Here is an 8,707-nt window from a genome sequence, read left to right as displayed (position 1 = left end):
CTTGGTGAGAAGGTTTTGCTCAGTCAGCCATCCAGTGGGATACAGGGTGCAGGAAGGAAGAAGCCCCAGAGAAGACTGACTCAGAGTTCCCCAAGCACTGTACTAAGAAGTTACCATAGATTTCCCTGTTAAGAGAAACCAGAGACCACTGTGGGTCATTTATAGATAGACACTTATGCACGGAGATCAAATAAGTAGTTTTCAAAAGAAAAGAGAAATAAATGAAATGTGTTTTAATAATATGATTTTAAGGCCTTAACATATTTATTTATTTATTTGTTTGTTTGTTTGTTTATTTAGTATACATAGACTAGCATGGCCTCTCTTTACTGGTGGATGGTCTGGAATACTCCATTCAAGAGTGCACTTAGTCCAAGGTAGGGACACAGAGTCCTCTGCACACTGATAGGAACATGGGCCTCACATATTCAACTTGTATTTCTGGATCACGTAGTGTGGCAGTTTGAGCAGATGCAGCAAGACTGAGAATCCTGGCATTACTTTCCTGGGTGACTCCGGTACAGCTGCTGGTGACTCATCTTACCTTCATTCAGATGGCTGAGGAAAAAGTCAACAATACGATTTACCTGAAAAACACTCTTGTCGCCACATGAAATCCACGTAAAAAGCAACACATTTTATGCTTGCACTCATTCAGCCCTTCAAAGGCCATCTGTTTGGACCAGCCCCACTTCTGGGTAGTTGGAGCCACATCTGGCTAGAGGTCTGCATGTCGGGTGGCATGTCTGGAATCTGTCGTCCTCTGTTCATCTCTCAGGTTGCCCCAACTTTGCTCTATTCTCCGGCATGCTTCAATTTCAGAGGGATAGCACAGCCTGTTCCCTTGCTCTGCGTGGCCTTCTCATGGATGGCCACACAGCTAGTAGTTACCTTTCCTTCTTCCCTGCCTGTTCATATGACCAACTACCATTTAAATGGTAGCCATGACATTTCCCACCTGACCCTGACGGTTCTCTTTGACATTCACCTCCTCCCCTCCCCTCCACACTTGTCACTTCTGAAAGACCTTATCTCCCATCCTGCATCCTCTGCTCTGGCAGAGGTCCTAAAACCTACAGCACTGCCTGCTATACAGTAGACTCCTCATGAACACTTCTAGAGCGAATGGATTCGTGAGGAAGTCAATCCATCTTCCCAGACGGTTTTCAGGTCAGGGCTTGGAGCCATGGTCTCACATAGCACGGCAGTGGCAGCGACCTTGGAGTGGTGAAACAGGAGCTACTTTGTCTGCTGTCAACCACTTTGAGGAAGGGGAAAGCTAGCGTCAAGGCAGAAGGCGTCTGCCAAATGTCCAGTGTATCCAGAGGGGTTCGTAGACAAAGCTGTGACTAGGACATAGCTGCTTAAAAGTTGGGGGTTTGTCAAGAAGAACACTGAGATAGATTACAGGGGAGAAAGAGACAACCAGACGAGAGGAGTCCAGCATGGGGGGCAGGTGGTCTCTGAAGGGAGTAAATAGGGACCAATGACAGAAGCGGGTCCCTTCTTATACTCATGTGCATGGGGCTTGTTCCACAGCTGTGGTAAAAGAAAAAGATTACATTTTGTGATGGGAAACTGGCATTTAAATTTTTATTTATTTGTGTTTGTGTGTGTGTTTGTGCATATGTGTGAGTACAGGTACAAGTGGAGGCCAGAGGACAGCTCTTGAGACTTGGCTCTCTCTTGCCACTTTGTGGAACCCAGAGATTTAAAAAGTGACCCACTGGGTCACATACCACCTAACCAAGGATCCAGTAAGACCAAGAATGACCACTGGGCTTAGGAATGATGGTGGCCACTGTTAACTTGGACCTGAGCAGAATACGTAGGGAAGTGGAGGTGGCTTCAGAGAGTTAAAGGAGACAGAATTCATGGTTGCTTTCCGAGAGGGTCTCCCTTTGTAACCCAGGTTGGCTTGGCACCCACTCCTACTACCTCAGCCTCACCAAATCTGGGATGCGTTGCTATGCCCAGCAAGTTGGTGGGCTTCGCTGTAGAGGAGAGTACTGTCTGCTGGTGGTGACGGTCAAGGAAGAAGCTTTCGGGCTTTTCTGATCTTCTTTTCCCTTCCTGCTTCCAGCCCCAGCTGCGGCTGCTGCTTTCTCTACCATCACCCCCATCATTCCCCTAAAAATCAGATAAATAAAAGTATTCTGCTGCGCGAGTGGAAGCAACTTCATAGGACAGAAGGCAATGACGCAGGATGAGGTAAAGATAAGATGATACCCTTGAATAGGGGTGCTGGAGGCCTGTAGTGTGGAGAAACTGTGGTGGAGGGCAGCAGGACTTCCCTGAGGGGTCACAACGTGGAGAGGCTTGGAAGATGTGGGTCATATAGCTTCTGTACTACCATGTGATGTAAGTCTAAAGCAGCCATAGACAGTGTGTGCATGAACAGGCAAGGCTGAGTGGTGATAGAGTTCTGAGGGGCCAGCAAGGTAGCATATTGGTTAGAGGTCACACACAGACCTGATGACCTGCCTTAAATGATCTTGCTCATACTCTGCACCTCAACTTCCCTTAGATCCCACTCTCTCCTACCTGCTAAATGCTTCCTCTTAGTCTCGTTCCCTTGCCCCCTTTCCCCTCTCCGAGAGCTGGAGAACACTAAGGACCTTTTCTCTTGGCTGACTCTTGTCCTCTCCCAAAGTGTACAAAGTCTGGATATGCTATCTCTATCTGTGTCTGTCTATCTATCTATCTATCTATCTATCTATCTATCTATCTATCTATTTATCTATCATCTCTCTGTCTGTCTATCTATCTATCCATCTATCTATCTATCTGGTACTGAGCACTGAGCTGGAGCCTCACCGACACTCAGCACGCCTTCTATTGGATGCATCTCTGGCTCCCATTGAAACTTCTTACCTACTTTTGGGGCAAGAAAAACCATATGCTGCTCATAACTGAAGAGTGTGACTTGATTCAACAAAAGCTTCTTTGTGGGCACCAACGCTTGAATGTCATATTTTCTGTGTCTCCTGAAATAGTCTTACTTTGAGTTTGGCAATGGTTTGGAAAATGTAAATATTATCCTAACTCAAGAGTTTGCAAGAGCTGGCCTTTCTTTGTCACTGTGGAAACTTTCTACAGATAGTTCTGGCTCAATGGGATCACCTGCCCCTTCCTGGGCTTTGCCGCATGCAGTCACCACAGCTTATGCTGCAGACCGCTTTCCTTTCTGTCCGTTTGCACAAGTTGCTAGATCCTTGGTTCTGTGTAATAAATGGACCTCCGTTGTGGATGCTGCAGGATGGAAACTACTGGTCAGCTGTGGGCCTGGGAGCAGGCTGACCAATAGGCATCGCCATCTGGTCCAGGGTCAGGCAGGAACAGAAGTCGGACCTCCGCTGGCTGACCCAGTCCCTGTGGGAGAAGCTATAGCATGGTGCATCCTTGCTGGTGGTGGCTAGCCCACTTGACTCAGGAGAGGTCAATATGGAAGTTCCACTGAGTTCAAGTGGGGGACCTGTGAGCACCCAGTGTCAGTCAGCAGCACCCAAGGCTTCTGGCAATCGGATGTCCAGACTCTAGTTGGTGGGGTGATTACACTGAGGATGTTATCTTTCCTGGGGAAGCCACACACCTAAAATGGAGATTGTGACATAGGGATGGAGGAATCAGGTCTGACCTCACGTCCTGGTGATGGGATGTGAAATTCTCATCGATTAAACTTTTAAATGGTCTCCTAGGGATATTTCTGTACTAAAACTGTCTTGTGGCGTGTGGTGGAGCATGCCTGTAACCTGGGATTCAAGAGATAGATGATTATTGCAAGTTCCAAGCCAGATTAGTCTACACAGTAAGTTCCAGGCCAGGGAAGGGCTACAGAGGGAGGCTCTGTCTGAAATGAAATGAAATGAAAGAGAATAAAATAAAAGTCCTCAATATACCTTTAAAATATTGTAAAAGTAATGATCCAAGCACCTCTGGTCCCCATAGGTACCCTAGTAGGAAAACACTTATTCAATATTGGAAATCTAGTTCCCCTCTTCCACCTCAGCTACCAGAAACCAGAACCTCTTTCCAGGCTCCCTGTAGGCCGGCCGCATTCTTCCCAGCCCACCTGTCAGGTCTCTGAGTTTCTCCAGCAGCCGTCCATTTCTTACCTGATCTCACCTCACTCCATCAAGCTGTGGACATTACTGCATAACACTTGTCTTACAGCTTCACCCTGCCGCCAGCCTAGCTGGCTAGCAGTCTCTCAAATAGCGGCTATAAAACCTCCTTTAAATGGAAACCAGGTTAACCTCCATCTCCTTTACTCTGAGCTAAGTCCCACTAATGCTGTGGGGTCTCAACCTTCCTAGGCGCCACCCTTTAGTACAGCTCTTCATGTAGTGGTGACTCCGCCCCCAGCCATAAAATTACTTTTCATTGCTACTTTGTAACTGTGATTTTGCAACTGTTCTGAATCATAACGCAAATATCCGACAATCGACCTCTGGGAGGGTCATGATCTACAGGTTGAGAACCATTTCCTCTCCTGGCTTCCAAAGCTCTACCGGATCCTGCCTATGCCCTTAACACTTGTCATCTTTGACCCTATCTCTGGCTGTGCTTTATCTCAGTAGAGCACACTGGCTTCTACTCTTGCCTCTAGAATCAAACAGGCCTGCCATACCCCAGGTCTTTGGGCAGGTTGTTCCCTCCACCTGGAATGTTTTTCCATGCGCTGAGAGCAGCGTGGTTCACCTGTCACCTTCAGACTGCTATCCTGTCCTCTTTTCGATGACCTTCCTGAGTCTCCTGGTTCCTCAACCTTATCTGGCTGGCACTGTCCTGTCAGTGTCTGACAAACTGAATACAGTTGGCTGATCAATCAGTGTAATAAGAAGGTTACAATCTGTTTGTTCATTTTCTTTCATTTCAAATGCTTAGCACGAAAATATTCTTCCCCTGAAATTTGTTGAAAGAGCAAGGTGCGTGTGTGTTGGTTGGAGAACTTCAGCTTTGCATTCCCACCTCATTCCCAGTAGCTGACTGTCTGCTCACTCCATGTAACCTGTCGGTCATCAACCCTTAGAAAACCGGACTCACACAAATCACGTTATTAATAAGTTGAAAGCTGAAATCGGGGCCCTAGGTGTACATGGGAAGATAAGATGATTCATTATTTGCTAATCAATCAGCTTTAGCAGATGCACTTTGATCTGCAAAGGACAACTCAACAAGGGACATGGGACTGTGCTTCAGGGTGAAATAAACTGGCCACGGTTAGGTAACTGCCCTAAATTTGATGGGTGACCTGAAGAGTTCAGGGTCCTAGCCTCTTGGGGCAGATGACACAGTTTGCTAAAATGGAAATCTGAAGAGAATTCTCACAGGCCAGGGTGCTAGCAGGGAAGGGCTTGGTTTCCCATTAACCCACCCAGAGTGTTTTCCTGTCAAGTCTTACCAGACTCACTGTTCCTCTCCTTTCCTTAGTAAAATTAGATGCTATATCAAAACTCAAAGGGCTCCAGCCTGCTTTGTCCTAGAACAGTCTGTCCTGGTTAAATCCGTGCTAAGAGTCCAGAACGGAGGCTGTCTTTCCAAGATGATACCAAAGGGCAGGGAGGACCCAGCTCAGGAGTGCTACTGCTGCAGAGGTGCACAACAGAGCCAAGAAAAGAAGACAGCTGAGCTTCGTGGTCACAGGCTGTCACACTTGAGCTGAAGGGTTCTTCCCTCTCTCCTCCCAAACTGTAATCCTTCCTTAGCTCTGGGCTTCCTTCTAGTTGTGAAAAATGTCAAGGTGGTTTTGTTTTGGGTCTTTGATGTTGTTTCGCCTTGTTTTTGTTTGTTTGCTTTTGAGACAAGGTTGCACCTTGTCATCCAGGCTGGCCTTTGAACTCATAGCAATTCTCCTGCCTTAGCCGCCCCTGCACTGAGACGAGAGACAGGTGAGAGTCACCACCATCAGTTGCAAAGTCAAACTTATTAAGATGTAATTTATTGGGCTTGAGAGATGGCTTAGTGAGTAACAGGGCTTGCTCTGCAGACATAAGGACCCAAGGGCCCAGTAACCACGCATAAAGCAGGGCCTTTGGCCACCCAGGTGCTTTGAGGGTCAGAGACAAGAGGATCACTGGGGTTAGCTGGTCCTCAGCCTAGATCCAGGTTCAGTGAGATACCCTCTCTCTGAAGAATAAGGCTGAAAAAGATAGAGCAGGACAGCCACTATCCTCTTTGGCTTCTGTGAGCATGTATGCATGCACACATGTTTATAAGCTACATTTACAAAAATATGATTTCTATACTGTAAATCAAGCCATCTCTCTAGCCCTCTTGTTTTTTGAGACAAGGTCTTACAATGTATACCAAATTGACCTCAGATTTACTATGTAACCCAGGTTGGTTTCAAACTGATGGCATTCTTCCTGCTTCAGCTCCCTGGGTGCTAAGATTATAGGTCTGTGCCACTAGGATTAGCAATACTCTACATTTTTCAAAATATGTGTGATTGTGTGTGCGTGCGTGTATATGTGTGTGTATTTGTGTGTGTATATGTGTGTGTGTATGTGTGTGTGTGTGTGTAGGCTGCACCTTCACCAGTGGCCTTCCATGGCCTCTACAGTGCCAAGCCTCAGCTGCTCTTCATAACCCCGTCATGCCTTCAAAACCAGGACCACCTGGGTGACTCTTAAACATTACCAAGTCCAGCTGCAGCATGAGGTACAACCTTGGCTATCTCTAGAACACAGCTTCTTTGTGCTCTCAGAAAACACTTCCCAGAAGATTTCACCACAGTGATTCTGGTCTCTTCTTAATCACCACTAATTTCTTGGCTCCGGATAACCAGCATCAATTGTCCCAGTAGTAGTCAAAATAGAAGTTTTGACTCTAAAGCCAGAGCCACATGGCCGAAGCTACCGTGTTCTGCTGCTGTTTGGGGCTGGGACATGGCCTGCCCCCTTATTCTATTACCAGATTTCTGTTTTCTGACTCCTCTGCCTAAGCTTGGCTTTCCTGTAACTTGCTCTGTAGATTGACCTTGAACTCAGAGATCTGCTTGGCTCTGTCTCCTGTAATGATGGGATTAAAGTTGTGTACCACCATGCTTGGATTTAAGCTTTTTTTCTTCTAGAACCTGCTTTGTCCCAGGCTGGCCTTGAATTTAGAGATCTGTTTGACTTTGTCGCCTGGGATTAAAGATGTGTACCACCATGCCTGGATCTAAACATAGCTGGGTAGGATCTTGCCCCAAATGCCTTAATCTGTTATGTCCTAGAACATAGGCTTCAGCTCCGTTTCACTTCCTGGTGCTCCTTTAATACTAGAGCCATATACTTTATATTTTTCCTTTCTAAGCTTGTTACACTTGTTCAAAATGCTCTTTGTGAGACTTAACCAGAGAACAGTCTCTGCTGGGCTTTTTTGAGACTTCCTTTGTCAGTGCAGTTAATACAAATCTCTTCACCTTAGCCTCAGGTAGACTCCTCAGACAAGGGCAAAAAGCAGCCACATTCTTCACCAAAATATCACAAAAACAGTCTCTAGGCCACATTCTAGAATTCTTTTCCACTGAAACCTCTTGGGCCAGATCTGAACAGTTCAAATCATTCACAACAACAACTAAGTCTTCCATATTCCTACTAGGATAGCCCATTAAGCCCTACTTAAAGCATTCCAGTGCTTTCCAAATCCAAAGTCCCCAAATCCACATTCTTCCAAACAAAAGCATGGTCAGGCCTATCACAGCAATACCTCAGTCCCTGTTACCAACTTCTGTCTTAATTAGGGTTTTACTGCTGTGAACAGACACTATGACCAAGGCTACTCTTATAAGGACAACATTTAATTGAGGCTGGCTTACAGGTTCAGAGGTTCAGCCCATTATCATCAAGGAGCATGGCAGCATCCAGACAGGCATGGTACAGGAGGAGCTGAGAGTTCTACATCTTCATCTGAAGGCTGCTAGCAGAAGACTGACTTCCAGGCAGCTAGGGTGAGGGTCTTTTTTGCTTGTTTATTTTTGCTATTCTTTGAAAGGTTCTAAATTTTATTACAGAAAAGACTCCCTAATTTAGACACGAGCAAGCCTCCAGGTTAAAAATGTTGAAATCCATCTGGTAGGATTGATGGTTGACCACAGTTCAGTATAAACCCTCAGTCCTGCCACTGTGTGGTCCTTGCAGACCCAGCTTCGTTCTCCTCCAGTGTCTTCTCTAAGAGCTGTACCTGACTTTGTTAGCAGTTTTTATCCGGATCCACTGAGGAATAGGGTGATTTTGCTTTTGTTTCTTGACCAGGAATTGCTTGATTCTGAAAGTCTTGTCAGACGACATGGCGAGAAGCCAAATCAGGTGTAGTGCGCACAATGGCAGAGGAAAGGAGAATAACAGGATGAGAGTTGTATAGCCCACAGTGACACACCTACTCCAACAGGGCCACACTTACTAATAGTGCCACTCCCTGGGCCAAGCATCACAGACCATCACAATCATCATCGTCTTGAGCTCACAGGCAACAGTAGAGAACATCTTAGACACAGTAGACAGAATCAACTGGTAAAGAAAAACTTTATTAGGGGTGAGCAAACACACATACACATACGAGAGAAAGAGAAAGAGAGAGAGAGAGAGAGACTGTGTGTGTGTGTTTGTGTGTGTGTTACTGGCAGTACTCTCTCTCTCACACACACACACACATACACACACACACACACACACAGAGAGAGAGAGAGAGAGAGAGAGAGAGAGAGAGAGAGAGAGAGAGA

General features: G+C 46.2%; 1 long non-coding RNA gene and 1 pseudogene across 3 annotated transcripts; both read right to left on the bottom strand.

The window, feature by feature from the left end:
* Positions 1-218: 218 nt before the first annotated feature.
* Positions 219-4,245, bottom strand: LOC114626256. 3 transcript variants are annotated; one of them, XR_003712206.1, is made up of 3 exons: positions 4,116-4,245; positions 3,900-3,953; positions 219-558 (listed from the first exon to the last, which is right to left on the bottom strand). It is a non-coding gene; the product is annotated as an uncharacterized LOC114626256 (long non-coding RNA). The 3 variants fall into 3 exon arrangements; XR_003712204.1 differs by lacking the exon at positions 3,900-3,953 and adding an exon at positions 1,950-2,130; XR_003712205.1 differs by lacking the exon at positions 3,900-3,953.
* A 3,839-nt stretch (positions 4,246-8,084) lies between these two features.
* On the bottom strand, positions 8,085-8,276 carry LOC114626249 (annotated as a pseudogene).
* Positions 8,277-8,707: the final 431 nt, after the last annotated feature.

This window comes from Grammomys surdaster, unplaced genomic scaffold, assembly GCF_004785775.1.
Source record: "Grammomys surdaster isolate TR1022 unplaced genomic scaffold, NIH_TR_1.0 231, whole genome shotgun sequence".
Taxonomy (NCBI): domain Eukaryota; kingdom Metazoa; phylum Chordata; class Mammalia; order Rodentia; family Muridae; genus Grammomys; species Grammomys surdaster.
The sequence above is the reverse complement of the archived record's forward strand: the minus strand, read 5'-3'. Positions and strand labels throughout refer to the sequence as shown.